Genomic DNA, 27,788 nt, shown 5'->3' with positions numbered 1-27,788 from the left:
TCTCATTGTAACTAGAAGGCACATTGCAATTGGCCTAACAAATGATGTCAGCAGTTTTCAAAGAGCAGGATTTTCCTATTAACCTACGACGCGTGTATTGATAATGTTGCTTATTTTACCTTAGTAGCATTGAACTTTTATTAAATTCTTGTTATTGACATCATGGATTAGTGCGCATATTGTTTATTCTATCATCATGGTACCAGACCTTAACAGTCGTATTTATTTTAAGATTTTTTATTGTACATTTAATTTTATTATACTTATTACACTAGAGATCAAAATAAAACTTTTACAATTTTATGTCAACAAATATATCAACTTCATATTTTATTTTGAGTCATCATTTTATTTTTACTTTCACAGTCAAATATAAACATTAGATTAGAAAAAAAGAGAAAAATCAGCAATGTATGAATAACTAATAAAGCTGTGTTTTACAGTTTGTTAGACACTCTCAGCTCTAAAAAGAGCTAAAAAAATTAATTTGACCCAATTTATATGAATTGCAAAGAAACAAAAAAGTTATGATTATAACAAATAAAATTATTTGTTTTATCTAATTCGTTTCCCACTCATTTCTTTCCCCATATCCACATTAGAAATATTCTTCGTTAAGTTGCATTTAAATTAACTTTTTATACTGAAAATCTAAACAAAATTGTTAAGATTTTATATCAAATATACTAAATCCATGTTTTTTCAGTGAACATTTTATTTTAAATATCTGACTCAAATTTAATTGCTTGATTCGAGAAAGAAAAGAAATATAGAAAGCGTACAAATACTAATGAAAGCATCATGTACTTCATTAATGAAGCTGCTTACAATATGAGAATTAAAAAAAACATTCTAAATAATTAGGTTTAAAAAAATAAAGTAATTTTGTTTCAGTCACAGAGAGTGTGCGAACTCGAATGAATTCTTATAATTATATTTAATCATGAGTTGAAGCTGTTAATTTAATTCCGCTTTACTCTCCATTGTAAATAATTTTTGCTTGTGATACTTATATTTTCCTTTTACACATTTTTAATTTTTTTCTCATAAAACGAAGTTTTTTTAGAGTCACTTGAGTGCTGAATTCTAAGCATAGATCCTTATTACAAAATAGTTAAAAAACTGATATCATGTTTAATTCGATTATTAAATAATACTTACAATTAATTTAAACTCACTGCATTTCTTACATTTTTTTTGTAAATCTTATCTCATTTTAGTTTTCACTGGTAAATTTTATGTAGCATCATAGTAATAATGTATATATCTGCCTATCTTACAGATCTGTCATATATCGAATAATATTATCAAGCTAATTGCATAGATTTAACGAATAAATGATCAACTGAAATGTCATAGCAGGGTATTTTTTATATTTGTTTTTTAGCATACTGTAAAAAATTTCGGATCAAAATATGATATAATGTACCGGCATTTTGGGTGCGTCATCCATAAAATCCATTTTTACAATAAAATATCATACCATAATTTTAACAAAAATAGTTATTATTGTAAAAATTACTGTAATAGTATACTGTAATGGTATGTGTGTAGAATAATAACTGTAATATATTATTGTAATATTATTAATGCAATAATTTACTGCAAATATTTCTGTAATAATAGACTGTAAATTGCAGCAATTTCCTTGATTAGAGTGATCAGTGATTTTACGGTAAATGTTACTATAAAAATTACAGATTTTTTGCTTTGTAACATGTTTTGATAAAGAAGGATTTTACGATAAAAGTTCAGAGAAATATAAAATCGCGGTACTTTTTATCATATTATTTAGCATATAGAAATTTGTATTATATACTTTTATTATAACATTTAAAACTTTTTACGAAAGAAAAAGCAGATCTAAAATTGCTATATTTAAAATATTGTGTTCCAACTACTTAAAAGGAATTATGAAGATTTTTGATTAAAAATTTTTGCCTTTTGGGTTAAATATTTGTTCACAATATAATCTTAATAGTTAAATTTTATTTACACTATCAATAATTGCAAACACAATTTTTTTTTAAAAAGAAATTTTTTCTATATTGAAGTGAACATAGCACTTCAGCTATTTTTTATTATCCAAAATTATAAATGTCTACTGCTCGAGAATTTGCGTTTAGAAAACTTCTGAGACAATAAACACAATTGCAAGATGAAGTGTTTAAAGCTGTTATTTCTTTTTTCTATGACAGAATTGGAAAAATCATATCAAAGCAAAATAAATTGCTGTATTTGCAAAGGTTGGAGTGTCATTTATTGATTTTCAAAACCCAATGCAAAAGTTAATTCATTTTTTTGTTCCTACATTTATTTATATTATTTACTTTTTTTTAATTTCTACCATTTGAAGAAAATCACAATTCTCTGCCACGCACTCTTTTAATTTATGAACACACTCTGTTAAAGCTATTTGTAAATACTTTGATCCTCGGCATTTTTCAAGTCTGTTAAAATTTATGGTCTCTGGGAACTACGATTTTCTTTAAGTGTTATTGGAATCCGTTTCGTTAAATGCATTCTACACTTTTATCGAATATAACTTTGCCTTGACTGTTCTCTCTTTGTTGTGACAGAACATTTTTTATCCCTCGTGATAGATAATGTAATTATTTTTGTAGTTTTTCAAAAATATTTGAGAATTTTGTTTAACCATGAAATTTATTGGTAAAAGGTACATTTAATTCTCAGTATTAAATTAAGAAAAAAACTGCTGATTATTTGAAAAACGTTTTGGAAGTAGGGAGCTAGGGAATAAAAAGTTTAAGATAAGCAAGTTGAATATTTTGGGCTCTTCATTATTTTTATTTATCACACCTTAAACTTTTTTATTCTCTTTCATGAACTTTTTTTAAAAAACTTTTTTAACCTCTTTTTGCTGTGACAATCTTTTATAACTGATGTTAAGCTGCGTAACTATTTTTGTTGTTTTTCAAAAATATTTAAGAATTTCATTTAACCATGGAATGTATTGGCAAAATGCGCATTTAATTCTTGAGATTAAATATAGGAAAAATGCTTATAATATAAGAAATATTTTTTTAAAAAAATCGAGAGCTTTTGAATAAAAAAATTAAGTTCTAAAATTTGAATGTTTGAGGCCTTTAGGTTCCTTATTTTGTTTTTTTCACTGTTTTTTTATTTACTAATTCTTTTTATTGCTCTCTTATTTATTGCTTCCCTCTTTATTATGGCAGGACTTTCTTTTCTTGACTGTATTTCAGTATCATGAGAGAACATTATACTTTATTTCATGATTAGGTAATATAGCTATTTTTGTAGTTCTTTATAAATATTTGGATTATACAAAAATGAATAACAAGGGAATTTATTAGTAAAAGTATATTTCAATTTTAGCATGAAGCATATGAACAAAATACTGGATACTCAAATATTGGAGACTCATTTTGTTAAAGTGGGGGAGGAATATTTTTAGAAAAAAATAACCGGTTTAATTATGTTTCTTTGTCCACTGTTAGGCATTATAGTCTTCGTTAAACCATAATATCTTTCAAGTTTTCCCAACTCTTAAAACAGTACCTTGTTGATGCATAGTACAGTGCTTGATTATGCTACGATTTAGTTAGCTTGAGTGTGAAAACACTGTTCAATTTAATGCTTTATCAAAGTTGACTGCCATGTCCAAGCCTATGTCCGAGAGTTCGTGGGTTCTAACCCCACCAGCTGAAGACTCCCCGTGTTCTAAAGTGACTGATGCACGTTGAATCTGTCGAGTCGCAAAAGTCCGCCATGTTCCCATGAGAAATCAAAACCTCTGGGGGTACTGGATTGGAGATCGATTGTTCTCTGATTCAGGTCAAAATTACGATCTGTGGATGTATAAATGGATGTATGAATGGGTCCGCCCTATAAGCGGGTGTGACGTATAGTGAGGCAGAAGTCGTATTCTTGGCCATAGATGGCGCCACTGGAAAACAAGATCAATCTCACCCCCTCTGCCTAAACAGGCATACGCCAACAACAATAAACCTAAAGCCCACTTGAGTTCAAAGTACCGTTCAAAGTAAAGTTCAGCGTAGTACCTACTTTTGAGAGTGCAAAACCTATGGAACTTAACCTGATTCACTGCTGCTTTTTGTTAACTTTTTGCATTTATTATAAATAGGATAATAATTTTTGCAATGCAATAAATCTCAAATATTTCTTTTTTGACTTAGTCGTGTGAAACAAATGAATAATTAAATAAAAATTCTAATATAAAAAATAAATGGATTTCTCCATTCTTTTTATCTTGATAAAATTCTGCTCCAGTCACTGTAATTATTAAAGTAATCTTTTCACCGGAAAAAATAGCGGAAATTCATTAATAAATGAGAATATTTATGGATAAGCAATCAGATAAAATTTTCTTCTATCTTCTTTTGTGGCATTATTAAAAGTTTCCACATGTAATCCAACCAATCTCGAAAACAATAAATTAATTATATGCTTTCTTTCGATTTACGCTTCGTTTTTGCTTCTATTTCCTTTTCTCTTTTTTTTATTCCTCAGATCGCATATGTCGTATCTCACTAAGATATGTGATCACTAAATTATCATTCATAATTTAATTTTATTTTCTTAAAGAATTATTCAAAAAGTGCAGCTTTTGAAGAAAAAAAAGCTTCACATTACTGTATAACACAAAGTTTTGAAGGGATGATAATATCTTGAAATAATTATATATATGACTACTTTTTGTTTGCTTTTGGTTTACTGAAGCTTAAAAAATGATCATGGCAAGTACTATCAGCTGAGTTTTTGGTATAAATGTAATGGAGATACTTAATTAGAAAAACAAATTATGGTATTTTTTTATTAAATAATTTATAACTTTTAAGGGATTAATTTACAAACATCATTGTTTTCAATTAAATAGCTCTTTATATGGCACAAAGAATGTATAGAACATTATGAAAGGTTTGGATCAGTTATGGTAGGACACTATATTCTAAGAGGAATGGGTTTAATATGAATCATAATACATGCATTTTAAACAATGATATAGTGCAAATTTTCCGCAACATTTACACTGAAGAGCCAAAAAAACTGGTACACCTGCCTAATATCGTGTAGAACCTCCGCGAGCACGCAGATTTTTGTTTCAGTTCTGGCTGAACAGCATCATGCAATCAGATGTCAACAGGTTTCAAAATTTCATAAAAATTCGCCAATTATTAAACATAATGAATACTTGTAGATAAAAAGAAAACGAATTTTAATTTTAAAGCTATTTTTAATAGTACCTAAATCTCATTAAAGAGAATGTAAATTGTTTTCTAAACAAACCTTTGTTAGCAAATTATGAATTTGGAAAAAAATTTTAATCAATGAGATTAAACTTATTGTGAATTTAAACTTTTTTTTAAATTTAATGATGCTGAGTTACATGGTCATTTTCATTTCATAAAAATCAAGATTAAATAAAATCTATTGCAAAATGTACTTTTCAATTATGTTTAATTCCTTTTATATACTGAATGGGCGACGCTCATAATTAATTTTGTATGGTATCTTGCACAAATTCTGATGTACAATACAGTAATCATACTTAAATATATGTCCTATTAATTTTCAAGTATTTTGTACATAAATTCATTTTTAATATAAGTCAAGTAAATCAGGTGTTTAAATTCATTTTTATGAATTTATACGGAAATTGTTTTCAAACACATAAATTTAAGAAAAAACTATTTGAAAATAAAATAAAATACTTTTTCTGAAAAAAAATAGCTCTTATGTGTAACATAGATTTTACTACACATTTTTAGTATAAAATTTTACCCATATAAATTCTTTTCTTGTAATTATTCAATTAATATTGCTGAATTTCGAGAATTATATGAAGGAAAAATTAAAATCTCTTAAGTGTAAAATATATTTTTTTCTTTTTTAATTATAGTTAGCCTGACTATATTAAAGAGAAAAATGAAATTTATGACTAAAAGATTGTTCGTCCTGCTTATATTTTGATTAAATACTACCTCTCTGTAATTATCCAAAATATTGCAGTCGCATAAAAAATAACAGGAAGGAAATTCATTGAAAAAGAGAAAAATTCGCAATTAAGCAAGAAATCGGAGAAAACTTTAATTCATCTTTTGCATAATAATTAAATGTTTCTATACTAAGAAAAAAATTTATTGTAAAAATTACTCGAATATTGTTAAATTTATCGTATTTCTGGCTCTATGCCACCGAAAAGGATGAAATTTTTTACCCAAGTGCTTAAGTAATTAATTTTGGTTAAATTAACTATGAAATATAGTGTTATAATATGTGATCAAATTTGGTAAATGCGGCAAAATTTGGTTGTTTTATCAGGATTTCTTATAGCTTGGCATTAAAACCATTTATTCGGTTAAATTTACTTTTGTATTTTTCAAATTTATTAAGTTATGTATGTATGATTAATTAAAGTATTATCACTTTTGTATTTTTTTAAAAACATTGTTGACTATTATTTATGTTCCTCTATAAATGTGATGCTAAATTCTACAATTTAGAATTTACGGTAAATTGTTATCATATGAAACTAAAAATTATCAAATGAGTGGTTTATAAACACCCTCTGTTTTGTTTTTATTGGAGGGATTTTATCGGGATTAAGGGTTTTTCTCCATAAATGTCATTACCATTCACTTGAATTATTTTCCCAGAATTTTTTCTCTGTGTATGTCTGACTAGAACATTATTTTAAACAAAAACTATATCAGGTTGAGTAGCGTTTGTAAAAAGTACTTAAAAGTGCTTTTTGGGGGGATTTCGTTTTTAAAAGATTTTAAAGGTGCTTTTTTCAGCTGACGTTTTTAAAAAGTGCTTTTTTCCTGACTAATTTTTTTTCTTCAGTGATATCTGGTGGATCCCATGCATTTCACGAAAAATGGGGTGTTTGCTATGGAATCATTCACGCAATCTTCATGTCGTACCTACGTTGTGACTTGCGCATGCACTTGAAATCGAAACCAGAGTGCTCCAATTCGGATAGAGAATATCAGATCCTGTTTTTTTTTTTTTTTAATTTACTTTAATTTTATTCTTGTTTATTTTATTTTACTTCCACCACTTTTTTGACGTAGGGGGTAAGGGTACTTTTGTTCTGACTTCAGGGTCAAGTTGAATTCATTTGGTTTGGACCAATGATGTAGGAAAGTACTGATTGTTTCGATTTAATCCGTTTCTTTTTGGGTGAAAAATATTCTTTTTACTTTATATCGGCTGAATCAGACTGAAGAAAAAGAATGTGTATCGGTATTTTCAGACTTTTACAAACAAGTGATCATACCTGACGCAAGTGATTTCAGAAACTTTGACCGTAAGAAAACAAGATTAGATGATTATCCCTTATTTTGAGGGTGATAAATTGCCTAAGTTGTAGGAAATTATTAAGATGATTTTGAGTCTTTCTCATGGACAGGCGTCAGTGGAAAGAGGATACAGTGTGAACAAGAACATTGATATTGAGTGACAATTCCTATATTTCACAGATAATTATTTACGATAATGCAAAAAAATGTGGGGGCTCCATAAAGTTGAAATAACGAGAGAAATGCGTGTTTCATGTAGCAGCCCACATGCTAAATATAGAGTGTACCTAGAAGCCCAAAAGGCTAGAGAAAAGGAAAGTGAGAATAAAAGAAAACGAAAGAAGAAGAAATGTTCTGCATAAAAAAGAAAATAATAGATTTAGAGAAATATATAATAAACCTGAACAATAAAGCGAGCAAGCTGGCTCACCTGGCAGAAAATTTTCATTTTTGAGAAAAACTAATGCTATACGAATTGATATTAATAAAAAGCAGAAAGAACTGCTGGATCTAGAAAACAAATTATCAGATAAAAAATAATGTTCCTGTCATTTAATTAACAATTTGTTGATAAGAAATAACATGAAAACTATATATGAAACTGTATGGAAAATAAATATGCATTATGTATGTTTATATCCTTTTTTGCATTTAAGTGAAATTGTTATTATAAATCTTAATAAATCTTTGTTTTATGTGATTGAATCAATTGTAATTCATTTTAAGAGTAGAGCTGGCAAATTCCACATTGCTAAAAACTGGTTAGTAACATATTTTTTTTTTAATTATCTTGGAACGAAAGGGTTTATTGTAGTGTAAGATTGATAAATGGATTAGAAATATTTTTAAAAATATAAATAAAAATTATTAATTTTTTTGTGTGCTAGATTACTTTTTTATTTCATTGACTGAATGTGAATTTTTTGAGTGCTTGAAAATTTTTGTAAAGTGCTTGAAAAGTTTTTAAAAAGTGCTTATTTTTGACTCAAAGATTTGGCTACGCACCCTGTAAATTAAATATCTTTTTATGTCCAGAATCAATGCAAAATATTTGTTGAAATTTTTCATCTTTTTATACAGATCTCACTAAAAACTATGATCGCAAAATTTTTTTTCATTAATTTCACTTCTTACAAATAAAAAATAATTAAATGATAAGAAAAAACCTTTGAAAAGGGAGTCATCTTAAAATAGAATATGACTGACTGAAAGATGTAAGATGGGGGTGAAAACGTGCACTGAATATCGAAAGGCGCATTTTCAAATCTTTAGATACTGATTTACTAGGGCATAAGGCCAGCTCATATAGTTGGGTTATCGCTATAATCTCGATAACTTGATATATTCAAAATAAAAAGGGTAGCTGCGCTTTTGAAGCCTTAAATGCTGGGAATAGAAAAAAAAAGTTAGGGGTTCGGTGGGAAAAGATATTTTTATTTGGTTGACGGTAATGTGATCTGGCAAGGTTTATAGCTGCTCCCTCTGGCCATAAATAAATCCCGCTGTTATTTGAAGCACTTCAAGATGTTTTCCTTCTTTCTCATGCATATTTTTTCCGTCTTCTGATATACTTACTTCGAAAAATGCGCCAATTTCAGAATATATTAAATAAAGATAGATAGAGAGGTTATTCGTATCGACATTTTTATTTATAACTGGACTTACTTTGCCATGAAAAATTGCTGCCTCCCAGACATGACATTGAGACATTACATTTTTACTATCTTTACCAACATCTAATGTTCTTTTTTAGTCTCCATTTTACATATGTGAAAAGAAACTGATTTCCTTTTCGAAATGTTATTTTTAGAAAAAGTTCTCGAATCAAAGTTATAACTACTGATTTATACTATATAATCTTTAATAAATGCACTTATATACACTGTGAATTCAACAGGAAAAAAATATTCTTTTACGGAAAAAAAACTATTTAAAGATAAATACAGATTTTTTTCTGTTTTTAGTCGTTATCTGGTCGCTATGAAAATTTTATCTTTTTTTACGGATTTTCTCCGTATATTTGACGGTTTGAAGTTATTTTTGACGAAAAAGTTTTTCTCTGTTAGTCATCCCAATCATAGATGGATCAAAACTGCTAAGTCAATTTTGTTCTGCCATGCAGTTTTGCTTACCGTACGTTAAATTACAAAAACTAATTGCGCAATACTAAATTAGATTTGATCTCCAATTTTTACAAAAATTTTTTAAAACTATCTAATATTAATGGGGTCTATACTATACTATATAATCTTTAAAAAATGCACTTATATACAATGTAAATTCTACGGGAAAAAATATTCTTTTACGAAAAAAAAAAACTTTTTAAAGATAAACACAGATTTTTTTCTGTTTTTAGTCGTTACCTGGTCGCTGCGAAAATTCTATCTTTTTTTTCGGATTTTCTCCGTATATTTGACAGTTTGAAGCTATTTTTGACAAAAAAGTTTTGTCATCCCAATCATAGATGGATCAAAACTGTTAAGTCAATCTCGTTTCGCCATGCAGTTTTGCTTACCGTACGTTAAATTACAAAAACTAATGGCGCATACTAAATTAGATTTGATCTCCAATTTTTACAAAAATTTTCTAAAACTATCCAATAATAGGGTCTATATTATAACTTGTTGCTGGAAAGAAAATAGTAACATTTCAACTAGTGATACAAATGATTAATTGTTATCCATAAATAGTTGTAAAAATACTTAGTATTCATGTAATGAACCATTTGTAAATTTTTTTACATAAATTTCACTTCTTATTCAACATACAGTCATAAGAATAGCGAAGCGATATTAAACCTGTGCGAATTATTAAAACAACTGCACAGAAAAAAACTTTTGCAGTGTGTTCAATCAAAAAGCCCTGCACATTCTCTGCATCATTAGTAGAGTGAATCTTCTTATATTACATTACAAAACAATGTGGTTCAACTTGGAACTATTGTTAGGTTGCAGAATATTATGATATAATTTGGTACTATTAAGCTAAGAGACCGTTTTGGATATGAACACTTTGGATGTTTATTAACCAACGTGTCAAACTTCAGTAGGTTTATTAACCAATGATGGATACAAAATGGAACTTAGGGAAATCATTTATACTTAGAGAATAAATGTCTCTATTTTTGCACTTTCATTTTGCTTTATTACAATTGTACTCATGTAGAAACAATATATTTACCCTATTTAAAGAAAATAAGCATAACTTTTCTATCCTAAAGTGTATTCATTATGATCAAACTAGTTATTAGCCAGTAGAAGCAAACTAGGATAAGGGTAATGAAAAGCAGAATTAGAGTAATATCACTAAATTCTCCTTTAAAAGAAAATAACTTTCAGCAATGAAACACGAAAACGACAAAGTTAGGTATTTCTAAGCTTTCATACTATAAAAACTTCTGATCAAATTGTGGTAAAAAGTATTGGTTTTCAGGTTGCCGTACTTTTTGTCGTAAAATTCATTTTTTCCTGAACATGTTATGGAACAAAAAATCTGGCATACCGAAATTTTACAGTCATAATTACCGTAAAATCACTGAATAACTCGAATTAAAGATAAATGTAAAAATTACAGTATATTATTTTACGGTGAAAATGGTTTTTACGAATGGTGCACCCAAGGTGCCGGAACTTGATACCGTAATTTGATTCAGGATGCTCACGAGTTTCTAAACTCAAAAGTTTCTTAAAAAAATGGCCTTATTAGTCAAAAATGGCTTTATCACCCATGGCTTTATCTGCTTTATCATCATTTTTAATTTAAAAGGCAAATCAATAAGTTAAGGAATAAAATATTTTATAATAAGTTAGGGTTACATCGTTTAGGTAAGGGTATACTCTTACCTAAAAAATGTGGAATAAAAGTAAAAAAACGAAGAACCACCTTGCAACACACTATTTTCTTCCACCTCGATTTTTATCCAGTAATGCTCCCCTTCTCTTGAGCAACTAAATAATACTTTCTTTGTTTCATGGAAGAAGGTAGATACAACAGCAATATCTACTTCCCAACCATTTCTTCTCTGAATATTCCCTCAACAATTTTTCTCTATCTTTCTATCTTCTTCCAAGACGGTTTCTTCATCTCCTGATCATAGCAGAAGCCAATTTTCTCCATTTGAGTGGTTTGGGCAGGTCCTTTACTTCCTTAAGGTATAGTTTGAGGAAATCCCAAATCTCTCACAAAACAAGGAAATGCACACTCATTGTAATGGAATTCTATAGGGCTAAGTTGCTTGCTCTACTAAGTCCAAATGAAAGTGATATATATATATACCATAAAGCTTAAGACTAGAGCAAAAACATGATTTTGTGCAAAATTTTCGAAATTGAGTTTATTATAAATTTAGAATTCCTGTACTCTTGGCTTTCAAAACATACTTCACTTTCGTTTGTATTCAAATTATTTACAAAGTTAAAGAAAGTTGGTGCAATGTGATAACTGTGTATAACCTAATGATTTTACTGCGTTTAGCTCAAAATCAGATTTTTTCACGTTTTTCACCATCTTAAACACGATATCTCATGTTGTTTGTAAAATAACTGTCTACAATTTTTCATAAGTGTCTGAATACAGCACACATGTTTTAAACTACAGACAAGCAGAAAAAAGCAGATTTTTTTTTAATTCCTGTTTTTTTTGCAATAACAAGGGCGGACATTTTTAAAAATTAATTTTTTTAATTACATTGATTCCTAACTCAGCAGTACATGCACTTGTAATTAAGAAAATAGTTTAAAACATAGTTGACAGACTTTTGAAAAAAATAATTTTTGTTTCAGGCGAAAGAAATTTCTTACAGTGTTTATCGTATGTGAAAAAAAAGCCTTTTTACCTAAAATGACCATTTAAAAATAATAATAATTTTTTTGCTAGTTCTCGTACATAGTAAAACAAACTAGTTTTTTTTTTTAATTTTATAATAATATTTTAATATAAAGTTGTCGAAACTACTCGGATATCTTAAAGCAAATTTATTATGTTTTTTTTTCGTACTTTTTAGCAATTTTTATTGACTGCTAGATTAGTCAACCTAAGTTTAAAGCATTTTTGTATTTTATTTCACTTCATTTCGATAAGTCTGTTTACTGCTTTTCTTCTTTCATTTTTAATTTATTTACACTAATATAAATTTTTTTCTGCTTTTTCGAGTCATAGACGCATTATAAAGAGTAATTTTTATCTTAGAATAATTATTCTTTATTTTGAAATGGAAATCGTTTTTCTCATGAAGGAATGCGTCCTGAAGATAACCTTTACGTTCATTTCAAAAAAAAATATTTCTAATTCTGATATATATATATATATATATATATATATACACCGAAGAGCCATTTCATTATGACCACCCTCCATCTATGACAATGGGCTCACCCAGGTTTTCATGGTCTCTCGCCCAGGAGCAATGTTTTTATGGGGCACATTAGGATCCATAATCCTCATAGAACAATCTCTGGCATCTGTAAGCTAATTGAACATAGTTTCAAACCAGGTTCACCCATTCATGGCAACAGTTTTTCCTGCGGGGGATGGTTACCAACAGGATAATGCACCGTGACATAAAGGTCGAATAGTCGAGGAACATTCCAGTGACTTTCAAGTCATGTCTTGGCCCCCGAATATACCTGACCTTATTCCAATTGAGCATTTGTGGTCCTACTTGGAACACCAAATTTGTGCTGTCACGTTACTCCCTCGCAATATGAGGGAATTGCAGGACCAGTTGGTGAGCGTTTGGTACCAGATATCTCTGACTATCTATCAGCACCTTGTGGAATCAATGCCACGGCTAAATCAATGTTTTGAGGGCTAAAGGTGGTCCTACATGTTATTAGCAGGGTGGTCATAATGTAATGGCTCTTCGGTGTATATATATATATATATATATATATAACATTCTGACCTGAGCTATATATGCTTGAACGATAAAGCAGCATGATGCATACTCTTTTAAAAATTATAAAAAACACTTTTTGTAATGAATGAGTTGCTTATTTACTCCATATATTATACTATGTACAGACATAATTTGTAACAAATAAACGTTACAATTCGTAGGTACATTACAAACGTTACGTACATTTCGTAGTAGTTGAAATAGACAATATTTTACTTTAAATGATGAGACATCAATTTTTGAGTATAAAAAATACTTAAAGTAAGAAAAAAATGCTTGTAATTTTGTTGCAACTATTTCCGTTACAATTTTTTTCACAATTTTTCAATTTATCCTAAAAGTACTAAATATTTTTGACTAAATATATTTGTTTACAATTTGCTTGAAGTTCGATTCTGCTCCTTCTCTTTCAATAATAATAACTTTTAGTACGTGTTTTAACAATATGGTGCAAGCATAAAAATAGCAAATGACTTTATGTGTGCTGAGTACGTTTTATATTTAGATCTCAACTAATATCAATTAACTACACGATGATTTATATAAGATAATTATTCATTAAAAAAACAAAAAAGTTGTAATGTCCCCCCAAAGCATGATAGGCTTTTTTTCGTATTTTAACTTTCAATACGAGCATTTTTTAAAAAATAAAATAAACAGTATTTTAATTTCAAATAAGTACAAGAATATAAATTTTAGAAACATATGAAGAATTTTAAATACTTAAAAATTCATAATGCAGTTTGATTCAATTAGTTCTAACGAAAGCTAAAATATTTAAATATTCTGAAGTTTTAAAACTGAAAACTTTATTTTGTAATGTTTTGCTCAAGCGGTTTTTCAAACATCAAGCATATTTGTCTTTTGATCAGCAATATATGGTTTTGCTAAGCATTGGAGGAAAATGTTTATTATAAACACATTTAATTTACACCAATTTATAATTTATGCATATTTAATTTAGTATTCGTTTATAATTAATCATAGCCATTTTTAAACATGTATAGACATTTTTATTACTTAAAAATTTAGCAAATTAATTAGTTCCATTATTCCTTACCTAAATTAAAATATTTATATATTTTGAAATTCTTTACATAAAAAAACTACAACTTGTCTCCTCAACAGTAATGCTTTGCTCAAACGGTTTTTCAAATATCAGCCATAGTAGTTTCTCGATCAGCAATATAACGTTTGGACAAGAATTGAAGGATTATGTTTCATAGTTTCTTTTAAAGGAAGCCATTTTATGTATCAAGAAATAAATAGAAAGCATATAATATTTACTAAGCAATTCCTGTATGTAAATATAGAATACCGCGATGAATATCTCTATGATATTAAATTTCACAATGCAATGTTTTCCGGTAGTAAAAATGCATTTTCTTTATTTCAGTTTTGTTACTGATGGATTGAACTAAAGTAATCGTAATTGATATTTACTTTAGTTAGTTTTTATTTCGATTTATGGAAATTTATTTCTACAATATTATGCTCTTTTCCCACACAGCTCTATTTTGGAATTTTATCCAAGCACAGTGAAATATATCCCGTAAAATCTACGGTTTTAAGCTGACATCTGTGTTGGTTGCGCAAAGCTTTAAGGTTCAGGAAGTGAATCCGTAGCTTGAGAAGTGAATCCGTAGTGAATCCGAAAGGTTTTTTATCGTTCAAAAATAATATTTGTCCTTAAAATTTACGAATTCATTAGTCAGAATGTTTTTTTTCTATAGCAAAACGGGTTTTTTCCATAAATGTTACGAACTAAATCCATAGTCACAATGAGTTTTTACCATACGGAAATAAGTTTTCTCTGTGAAAGAAGTAAATCTCTAATCACTCCAAATATGGATATTTTATGCCGACCGGCCTGTGTAGGGGGGAGGGAACTGTCCTTGCATCAGAAAGGTCCTGGGTTCGAATCCCGGACAAGGCATGGATGTTTCTTTCTCTCTCTGTGTGTTCTACGTCCTTTCTCCTTTGTGTGTGAATGTGACCCGCCCAATAAACGGGTTGTGGTTGTGTGAATGGCGTGGCAGAAGTCAAATTCCTGGCCATAGATGGCGCCACTAAAAACAGGAACAATCACACCCCCTCTGCCTAAACAGGCATACGACAAAAAAATGGATATTTTATGTCAGTACTGTGGTCAGTGAGAACCGGGATCAGAAATCTCATCGACCTGTCATAACTGGGATTTGAACTTGGGTTACCGCACTGGGAAGCGAATGTTCTGTTCTCCTAGCCACCAAGGCACTAGTGTTCACTATGAAGAAAATCTGAAAATTCCTTTACCCTAAGCGTTTCAGATATTTAAACAATATTTAATTGCAATAATGTTTAAAACTATAGCTCCCCACAGTCATAAAAAATGTCCACGCATGCTTATGATCTTGGTTGATGCACAGGATTTTGAAAATACTAAAACAGTGAAGACTATCTAAAATATTTTTTTTAGTAGAAACATTTTGTAGAATAACAGTATATATCATGTTTGTAATGATAAAAGAATTTATCAGAACACCATAAAATAATTGCTGAAAAGTAAGAGTGAGTAGAGAAAATGATCATAGAAAGATTTGAGAAAAGGTAAAGTTATTGTACTGTAAGCAAAACTTAATGGCAAAAACTAGAGTTTGAACTGACGTTTTTTTTTTTTTTTTTTTTTGCATGATTAAGGTGAAGAACAGTGAATAGTTGTTTCGTCAACGAAACAGCTTTAAATCGTCAAATATGCGAAGAAAATCCGGAAAAAGACTATTTTTCCGGAAAAAAGGGGTATTTTTCAACACTGTATAATTTAGGCAGTTCATATTAGTATAAAAGATCAGAAATTAAGACAGAAAAACGGCAAAATGAAGTGGGAAATAAGTCAAATTAAGAGCATGATGACAAGAGTTTAGTCATCCGGAGTTCATACAGAACATAGTGCTTCAATACAGTTCGTTAATACAGTTTTTCATTAATATTTAGGGGACAATGAAAAAGTTTGCTTAGCGCAGTCCCAATTCTATATCTAGTCATTCAAAATCACGTTGGTATTTAAGCAATCTTCTTAATATTTCACCAGCTTATTTGGTAAAACTCCTATTCTGAGTTTTAAAACTTCTCGCTGACTACTTCGTTCAGCAGCAACATCCAACTTTTCACCAACTTTTTTTAGTATCCGCAAGCATGAAACTGGCATGGAGAGAGATCAATAGAGTATGCCAGATATCTGAATGTCTCCCACTTTATGTTCTGCTTATATTTTCTGTATTACGACATCTGCGATATGGGGGCGTGCTATATTATTATGGGAAACTACCAAAATTGATTTGCTTCGTAAGTCGTATCATTTGCAAATACCGATCAGCTTTGCCCTCAAACGAGAACAACTTTATAAAGCATTGCTTTATGCTCTAATTGTGAAGAATGGTGAGTCGCAAAATTGAGAATGTTGCAATGTTGAATAAATGTTTTTTTTAAACTCTATTTTGTATTTTTTTCACTTTTCCTATCACATTAATGATATATAAACTGCATTGCCCAATAAAATATTCCATTACAATTTAAAATAAAACAGCCTGATACGTAATATCTTTAACCATTATTAATGATATTTATATAAATTAAAACTTAATATTAACTACACTTTGTCTTCTACAATACCTTCAAATCCTTTTGTTTTATGACACCATTCGACTTAAGAGGGTTGAAAGCTTTTTGGTCTATATACTTGCTAATTACATCCATTATTTCAAAATGGTTTTTAAAAATAAATATTTTGGTGGTGGTTGTTTAACTTAAAATGAATTTAATTATCATTCTTTGATGAGGGAACAGTCACCATAGTAAACAACTTTAAATACAATTGAAAGTTAATTAGTATGTCTAGCCAGTTTGAGATTACTTCTTTTACTAATTGAATTTTTGATTAGTTACCCCGAGGACCGACGAATAATTGTAATTAATTTTGAATTTTTACATCCCTACTAAATGATTTCAAACTTTTCAGCGTGGACGTGTGGAATTGATAAGTAAAATAATGGTAAACGATAATTCTGCTAGCCTTATCTAAACTTTAACAAAAGATCTTTATTATCTATACAGTTTTCTAATTAAAGCATGATCTATGATAAAAACGTCTGAAGGCTGATATTATGGCAATAGGCAAAATTTGTGAAATTAAATAATCTCAGAACTTTTTTTTTGAAAAAATAAGTGAAGTTAGGAAAGAATTATATGACAGTTGTTTCGTGAATACCACCTTTAATAGGTATCTTTAGAGCACCTATGTAAAATGGGAAAAAATGTATGTATTAGGGTCTGAAATTAATATTCCAGCTAGGCAAAAACAAAAACGCTATTGAAATCTGACAAATCACAGTACACGAAGGCGAATGTAATAAACAAATATATATATATATATATATATATATATATATATATATATATATATATATATATATATATATATATATATTCGGTATATATATATTCCGAAGAGCCATTACATTATGATCACCCTCCATCTATAATAATAGGCTTGCCCAGGTCTCATGGTTTCTCGCCCAGGAACAATGTTTTCATGGGGCACATTGGGATCCATAATCCTCATAGAACAATCCCTGACGTCTGTAAGCTACTTGAACATAGTTGCAGACCAGGTTCACCCATTCATGGCAACAGTTTTTTCTACGGGGGATGGTGTTTACCAACAGGATAATGCACCATGTCATGAGGGTCGAATCGTCGAGGAACATTCCAGTGACTTTCAAGTCATGTCTTGGCCCCCAAATTCACCTGACCTTAATCCAATAGAGCAATTGTGGTCCCACTTGGAAAACTAAATTCGTGCTGCCACGCTACCCCCTCGCAATGTGAGGGAATTACAGGACCAGTTGGTGAGCGCTTGCTACCAGATGCCTCAGTGCTAGCAGTTTTGAGGGCTAAAATTGCTTCTACATATTATATATATATATATATATATATAATATGTATATATAATATGCACACATAATATATATATATATATATATATATATATATATATATATATATATATATATATATATATATATATATATATATATATATATATATATATATATATATATATATATATATATATATATATATATATATATATATATATATATATATATATTAGATTAGAATTATTAAAATTTTGGTATCAAAAAGAGTTTTTTCTTTATCTTTACTTATGGTTTCGAATTGTGGAGCTCTCATGATTTCCATAACAAGTTAAACGGGTCCTCCAAGCGAAATTCAAGATAATAGGGCTCAACTTGCCAAGCTTTTTAACATCTTATTAAGGTCGCAGCAGGTTTTCTTGTTTTTAAAATCCAATGTAACTTAAAGAAAACATAGTTCTACTTATTAAGATAGTTGAAAATTAACGCCTTAATAAGGTAGTCAAAAATTTTGAAAACTGTTATAATTCGATGTATTGATATTAAAGTTCATTACTTCAAATATTATGGTATCAATATTTAAAATAGCACGCAATGTATGAACTTAACAGTACATTTTACTTTAAACAAAATATATATTAAAACATTTTTGGAATTATCTATTTTAAAATGCTTTTTTTAAGATAAAGTTCCGCCTTTTGATTCCATGATACACTGAAAAAATATTAAATGGGTTTTTCGTATTAAATGCATTTTTTCATTTGCATCCAAGCTCTTTTAAATTGCTATCCTGTTCCGACTTTCCTATTTCCGACTTTTAAATTGCTATCCTATTTTATATCTTTTTACAATAGGAAAATATTTAATAGTGTGAAATTGATTAACCTTTTAGTGAGATTGATTATAATTTGAATGCAATTAAATACTTTTTATCTGCTTAAATTGATAAAATTTCGCACTTGTTATTATTTCCTTGGTTTTATGAATTTTTTTTTATATATATATATATTAAAATTTTATTTTAATGTCAGTTTTTCAACAATACCTACATTTGAAATAAATTAATGAATACACTAAATATAGAATTTTAATTTTTATAGGATTTTTGTCATAAATTTTTTTTTCAGAAAATTATTTTCTTATTAAGCAATAGATATGCTCATAACGAAACATTGCATAGCAATATAAACATACTGTCTTAAATGGCTTTTGGTTGAATAAATTAATCAAGTATTCTTTCGGACTTTTGTTATATTTCATAATTTTGATATCATACCATATTTTTTAATTTATTTTACTCCTGTTTGTTTCTTGAATTGTATTTGCTTAAACTCTTTGCTATTATAATTTATTCAATATGAATTCGCATGAACTTTACAGCATATAAGTTTCAAAAGCACTTTAATATTATAAAAGGAATAGTTTTCAAAGAATGTAAAAGTTGTAAAACACATATTACGTTTACGAAAAAAAGGTTTTTCAAACACAAGATATAAAACAATTTAATGTATAAGCAAAAAGTATTTTTACAGATGCTTGCAATGGTTTATTTTACCAAAACAAATCGATCTTAAATCGGAAATACTTTAGATGTCAGAAACAGCAACATGATTGTTTTTTTTAAAAACAAATAAATATGAAACATATTTTCTTTCAATAGAGAACAAATATGAAAAAGAATATTTTGATACAAAAAATACTATTAAAGAACTTTTCAGAGTCGATATGTTCTCGAAATAAATGACAAAAGCGAGTTTTATATAGAAATATATATATATATAATATATATATATATATATATATATATATATATATATATATATATATATCATACAAAAATTGTACAAGTAGCATTTAGAGAAACGAGCCTATCTTTGCGATTTTTTTTAAATTTAATTAAATAGTTCGGCAAATATTGAGAATACCTACATTAAAAGTGAAATTAACTTAAAAATACCCAATTTTCAACAGCTTTCTTGCTATTGGGCCATATTTTCCAGATTGTGACCATCATCTCTTATAATTTTTAAGTTCAATATTCTAAATTAAAAAAAAAAGTTATGCTTATGAAGGGAAAGTATATTTCCGTATGTGATTTCGTACATTGAAGCCTTAAAAGTCAATCTTTGAACTATTACGGTTGTATCAGAGTACGCGAATACCCTATAACTAATTTAAAAATTATTTAGATGTACAGTTTTTTTTTTAAATTTTATTTCATGCACTGTACATACATTTACATATTATTATAGATTTATCGAAATAAATAGTATACAGATATGTTAAAACCTTTCTTCCACATGCATAAAAAATGTTTATGAATTTTAAGTCTTGAGTGTGTTTTTCTAATCAAAACATATATAGTAAGAAACATTATTTATAAATGAATTGAAATAAATTTTAATTGTGAATTGCTTATTGTATATCACAGCTCACAGCTGCAAAATAATTTTTATATATAATAATCATACACATCAATTGAAATCAATTTAAAATGTGTATTACATATTGTATAAAACTCACAGTTTAAAATTATTAAAATAATAAAAAAGTTTAAATTATACATAACAATCATAATCGCATGCTATATAATCACAATAAGTTAAATATTGAAATATGCACAGAGAAAAGAATTCTGATAAAATTAGCGTACAGTATGCTAATGACTTTTCTGGAAGACAAACATAAATATGGTTCAAAAACCGAAAAGTGCGGTTTTTAAGCTATTCATTTGATAATTTATCCGTTTATATCGGAACGATTTGCCAGAAATTCTGATTTTCAAAATTATATTTGTCATTATCACACACTTAGTATACAATACAAAACTGAAAAGTAAATGTTCCCGAACGAATAGTTTTCATGCCATGCTCAAAGTATCGTAATGAAATACCTAAATTTCATTACATTTACCAAATTTAATCACATATTAGAAAATCATATTTTGTTGTTTATTATACGAAAATTATTACCAAAGCGCTTCGGAAAAAATACAGAGATTTTTAATATTCCTATGGAGCCAAAAACACGGTAAATTATACCATATTCTAGTAGAGTTGACCATACTTTTATTCTCAATGTACAACTGAAAAACTTTCTTATTTTTTCTCTCGAGCGCTTACCTGAAGCAAAAAGAAAACGTTTCTAAATAGAACCTTTTTTTGTCCCATTTGTAAGACGATCGAAATCGATTAATTCTTTTAAAGAAATACAATACATAGAAAAAGTAGTGTCGGTTGGCAGAATTCGAAATAATGCATATAAAAAAGGAAGCACTCGAAACCACTTCTCCCGCTCTGTTTTTCAACTTTAAATGATAATCCAATCGAATTCGCATCCGAGTGATTGCTCTGATCAAGAACTGGATGATTTATGGGCTTTAGCGTCACTATCTTCAAATGAGATGCATGCAGACCATTCTCTGGGGGCTAAACCCACGCCTTACCTATCACGAAGCTACTATCAATCCTTTCTAGCAGGTGTGGAAAAGTTCGCTTCAATCTTCTTCGAAGATTTGCCCGGCAATTGAGAAGGTGCTTTCGATGCATTAGAGAACTACCCGTGTCCATCAGCGGCAGTTTGGAGAACAGCTTTTTAAACGCGGGATACCAATTCAGGAATTGATTGCTCGCGTCAACTTTTCACGAAGATTCCATGATCTGTTATGTAGATTGTTGCAAATGATGATTTATGACTCTTCTTTTGCGCATGGTAAGGCTAGGTTTTCTAGATCTTGATTAACTACCTTATCTATCTAATTGAAGTCATTTTATTTTTATTATAGACCACTTATTTAAGAAATAGTACCACTAAAGTTTCTTTTTCTTGTTTTAGTTTCAAAAAGTTCCTTTTTAAAATTGATTTTGTTTATGGAAATATACAAGGAAATGTAAGTTCATTAGGATAAAAAAAAATATTCAATATTTTTCGACACTGAATTCTACTTTAATATTAAATAGAGTACTTCGCTTGTGTTAACTTTGACAGAGCTTTCACTTATATAGTTTTTGATTCAAATAAAAATTTTAAAAAAAACGAAGACTGCAATTTTAAAAATTGGAGTAGAATTTTTATTTAACATAAGTTTTCTAACTTCTTCATTATTTTGCATCAATTTGTGTTAAAATTATTGAAAAATATTATATTTAGCATTTAAATAATTTATGGTTATGAAATACGGCATAAAACGCTGGTGTCTTTTTTTGCGTTAGAGGGAAAATCTTCCGAACTCGGCTCACTTTCAAACAATAATTTTTCAAATTCCAATTTTTGTAGTTGTTTAGATCTAAAAGTACAGTTATTCATCATTGAAATTTTTTAATTTGCAAAATCAGTTATTAATAAATTTTTGAAAATAATTGAAAAGAAATAAAACTACCTTTTTTGTATTTTATATTTTAGTGCAAACATAATCCCAAAATGTTAACAGATTCTTTTAGTATCTATTAGACAGTTTTATCTAATAAAAATTCCAGAATATAGTTTTACTAATAGTTAAAGAGTCAGAAAAATATGTAAATGAAGCACCATAATCCAATTTACGTCAAAGGGTGAATAGCTTGATTGTAACATTTCTGAAAATATTCTTGCACATTTTTAAATGCGATAAATGTAACCTAATATCTTTTATTTGCAAATTAGAGAAGGAATCTTACTCATTCCTAAAACTGATTTTTTTCATTTATAATCCGCTAAATGCTTAAGCAGACAAGTTATTTTTTTTATCAGGAAACACAAAACTTTTTTCTCAATTCGAGCATTATGGCAGAAAATAACTTAAGTAAAATCAACAAATATTCCTTCTATCATGAAATTGATCCGTAAAACAGAATTTTAGTTACTTATAGTTTTATGCTTATTTAAATTACAATTAATTTTATTAAAATAAGATATAAAGCATTTTTAGTTACTTTTTTTAGAAATAATTCATTATAAATTTGAAAAATATTTATAAGAAAGAAACAGTTACAATCGCTATTTTAATTTACTACCGCGTTATCAGAAAAAAACTTTTTTATTTCCAATTAGACTTTATTTAAGGGAAGTAAGAAAATGCTACGAAAAACAGTTATCTAATACTAAAAGTGAGGGTTTTCTAATGGCTTGTGATTGTCATTGATTGCTTGTGATTGCCTTGATTGCCATAGTAGGTATTGCAAAGCCTCTGGTTCACAAAAATTTATTTACCACACTGTAGAAATATTCTGAATTGAATTGCGTATAAAGTATCGGCACTTAGGGTGCATCATCTATAAAACTCAGTGTGGTACAGTAAAATCAATTTTTTACTGTAAAATATTATAGCGTACTGCTTACAGTAATATGTATTAAATTAGTTATTATTAACTTATTGTAAATTTATATAATTCCACACAGTAAAAAAATTCTATATCAAATTACAGCAAAAAGTAACGGCACTTTGGGTTCATCATCCGTAAAATCCAGTTTTATCACGTTATATTATTACATAATTTTTACAGTGATATTTATTTAACTAGAGTGATTCAGGGATTTTACAATTATTATTACTGCAAAAATTACGGTACATCAGATTTTTCATTCGTAACATAAAAAATGAATTTTACCATTTTTATTTAAGAAAATGGATTTAACTGTAAAAAAAGCCGACACCCTGAGTGGGTGTACTTTATACGATAATTTGGTTCGAATTTTTTTTACGGTAATTGCAGATAAAACTGGAAAGAACTATCCTTACATTTTCCTGAATATATAAGATAAAACATATTTCATGAAAAAAAATATTTTAAAGAAAGTTTGTTTAAAGTAAAATTTAAAAACAATACATTGATTAGATTTTCTTAGTAATCACATCCTTAGTTTGTTCAGACGTATTCAAGAATTTTTTTCGCAAAACCCAATGTGAAATCGAGTTTGATTTTATCAAAATTGCATCAACAAACACATATCTTCCAGAAAAAAATAACTATTATAGTTTCAAGTACTGAATGCATCTGATTCTGTTTATGCTCACAGATTATCTCCATAATCCTGCTTATAAATGCTTAGAAAAGAAGCAAAATATAATAACCGTAACTTTGTTCCTTGAAGCAAAATCATTTGTTTTAGCGGAGCGGGGTTGTGTTCTTCTCTTTCAAACTCTGAAGGAAACTTTGACTCTTGAAAAGAAGCAGATACGTTTAAAAGCATACAACCTTAGACGAAGGAGGTACTCAAAAATCGATTGAATTTCTCAGTTTTCTTTTCCAGCCCTAATTGTACAACCCCCATAAAACGCAGGCATGCACGAATTTATTGCGATCTCTCATATCCGGCAGAGAACAATATTGCTTTTCCTTGGACCATAAAACGCGATTTCGTCTTCAGATAGGTAAATTAATTTTAATAGAATCTCTCTTTTGCGGTGCAGAATACCAAATGTAAAAGAATTTTCCTAGTGATGCTTCATTGACTTTTTGCAATACAAATTCATGGTTGTGATTTCTAAGTTCGTATCAAAAGCTAATCGCTTAAGAATAAATTCGTTACTATTGTTTTCTTTAAAACTTTGTGTTGCAAAACAGCTGCTGTCGAACCTGCAGCAGATAACACGCCTCGGAAAATCTTTGGAATGAATTGAAACAAACATTTTTTTAGAAAAGAGTGACATATTAATATAAATATATATCAATATTATAAAAGTAATTTTGTAGTTTAAACTATGCATAAAAGCTATGAATAGAATCATATAAGGTAAACCAGAATTTCTTTTTAAGATTTCATGAACAATAACATTTGGAATATATTTGTATGAGCATCCTATTAAGGTTTATTTTTACAGTTTGCTCGCATCCAACCAAGAGCAATCATCTAGACCCATTTATTAGTGCTCTATGCTTTAATAGCTATGGCAGGATATTTCAACACAGTTCACACGACGTGTTCAGTGCCTGAGCTGATCTTTATCCCTTCAAACTCATACACAACAACCAATGAGAGTAGTTTCAGCCACGACAGATTTAAAGAGCATCTTTCTGTGAAACTGACTGTATATTCGGTTGCCAGGATCGAACTCGCGACTCTCATCAATCCTCCAGAGATGGTGAAAGAAGCCTTTATCGACTGTACTCCCGGAGTGTTTACACAATTGTCTCAAGTAAAAATAAATTTATAGACGATAATTATATTCCATCCAAAGGTCATTAAACATGCTTGAAGGAATGTTTAAAAGTCTACATGTGCTTGTTTTTTTCACTGAAACATATCACTGAAAAAAGTAGTTTATTCCCCAAAATTACTAAAAACTTGAATGATAACAAGAAAAGACACACAAATGATGAATTAATTAAAAAATAATTCTACTTTACCCTGTTTTGTTTGATTGCTACTCCTGAGCTTTAGCAAAGATATTTAGCTCTCCGAGACCATTTAAGATTCATTCAGAAAATACTGGTGCATGTATTAACAATAATTACCATAAAAATTTAAGTCTTAACCACAACAATTAAGATAGCTGAAGAAACTAGTAGTGATATCACCCGATATCCTTACCATGATCCTCAAATGCACTAAAGTTGTTCTGTCATTGAAACCACCACGGACATTGGAACGTTAGAATGGATTCCAAACCGCAATGGAAAATGCAATCCGGTCTGACAGCCCAACTTTAACATAGGTAAATAAAACCCTATAGAAGCAGAATTAGTAATTATGAAAATATCTAATGATTGTATGGTACATACAAAATAATTCTTCATGTTAAAAAATTCTTTGCAGGAACATTGGTAATAATTGTAAAAATAATTATTATTTGAAATAAAAAAATAAAATTTTGCGGAATTCGTAGATAGATGTTTAAGCATTTTATTATTTTAGTGAACTTCAGCAGCTATCATTTCTTAAATGATACAGTTGTTGCCGTTCCTGCCTTCTGTTGTAAAAACTGCATATCTAGTCATATTCTATCACCGGCTCAAATTTGATTGTTTTATTATTGAAACAACCTTTTATTTTCAATTAATTTGTACAGAATCAATTTGAAGATAGGGTAAAGCAGTGTTATTCATAAGTAAGAATAATTATTTGTTTACAATAAATGAGCGTAATTACAGTTAGAATATTACGACAAATTTTCATTAATATATCTTACATTGGGACCCAATATAAATTTTAAATAATTATAGTCTTTGCTCTCAGAAACAGCTAGCGTGGCCATTTTAATACCTTTCTTATAACCTAGTAATCGCCGTTTTTCCTGTGATACTTAATCATTCTTGAATAAAAATTAGCACTCTAAATTAGAGAGTTTGAGGTACGTCGTTCTACGCAAAATAACAGTGTCCACCACTAATAGCCATCGGTAATTGGCTAGGATTAGTATAATTAATAATCCGATGTGTTTTTATGCAAGGTTTTCTTCATCCATCGTTTTAGATGAGCTCTCTATTGAGTGGACTTGGTTTTCTTATTCCTTGAGCAAACAGATTTTACTTCATTAGTTATCTGAAGATGACAAGTAATTCTGTAAGCTATTGTTCTAATGGTTTTTCTCACTTTTTTGTTCTTAAAAAATAAAAACGTTTGAAATGAATGTATTTAAGCTTTGTAATAGAATCAGATATGATGGATGCTTTGCTATAACAGATTTTATTTGAAAGATAAGGAGAATTTTAATGTTTCCAGTAATTACACACTAGAGTTCTTAATTAAAATGGACATACTAAATTCTTTTGGGAATATATTTATATATATGCCAGAATTTTATAAATGAGCTTTAAAATGCGCAAAATTATTCTACTCTTGAATGGAATAGATTGATTTGTTTAATTTCATATCCAGTATTGTACACCGTTATCAGAAATCCTACAGGTGGAACACTTTTTCATCTAGGAATTTACATTTAGGTAATATTTTTTTAAAGAAACCTATGAATCTGAATGTTTTGTATGTTATGTTTTTCATTGAAAAACTTTTTGCATTTATGTACATATTAAGACATGCTTTTATAATTGCAAGTAATGGGTAGAATATCAGTTTCCAATCATAATGGATTAAAATATCTAAACATCTTATTTGCACTGAATGTTTATGCACCTGTGTAAGTGCAAGAATTCAAGGTGAGTGGTAAGTGACTTTTGGGATAGCTTCATAATCAGTTGTTGTTGAAATGTTTCATATGATTTTCATTACTTTTGACAAAGAAAAAAAAGCGGTAGAGAACGAAAGAATAGTACCTTGGAACAATGTTAGTATTTATGACCTTTAGTGAAGAATGTCTGCATTCAGTGCACCAGTAATAACCTGTTTTATCTGCTATGATGGGGACCATTTCAGAATTCCATGCATATGTTGGAAATTTTTTTTTAAATTGATTTTCTAGTTGCTGAGTCATTTTACAGTCCCTTGTAAGCATCTTAAAATAAAACCCTACGAAATTTATATTTGTCAACAAAAGTAAGGTAGATGAGCCACAAAATGTCATTCTCTTTAAATATAACTCATAAATTAATATCTAAAAAAAGTAAAAAATTGTTACCTGACAAAATCAAAAAAAGGAGTTGATAGCACAAATATTTTCCTATTAGGACTCTACAACACACAATAAGTAAAATTTTCGATGTCTATAATAAAGTTATTTTTTAAAAATAATTTTAAAATATATTATTTAGTACCACGTTTATCATTGATTTAAACTATTTTAGCTTGTGC

The 27,788-nt window shown here is 28.6% G+C and overlaps 1 protein-coding gene across 2 annotated transcripts in view; it reads left to right on the top strand.

Moving 5' to 3' along the window:
* The window catches only part of LOC107455088 (CUGBP Elav-like family member 2), a 772,083-nt gene that overhangs the window by 236,140 nt on the left and 508,155 nt on the right, over window positions 1-27,788 (top strand). The gene's annotated exons all lie outside the window — the stretch shown is intronic.

The sequence above is a fragment of the Parasteatoda tepidariorum genome, chromosome 11 (assembly GCF_982258835.1).
Source record: "Parasteatoda tepidariorum strain Cologne lab strain chromosome 11, Ptep-v5.0, whole genome shotgun sequence".
Lineage (NCBI taxonomy): Eukaryota > Metazoa > Arthropoda > Arachnida > Araneae > Theridiidae > Parasteatoda > Parasteatoda tepidariorum.
The sequence above is the reverse complement of the archived record's forward strand: the minus strand, read 5'-3'. Positions and strand labels throughout refer to the sequence as shown.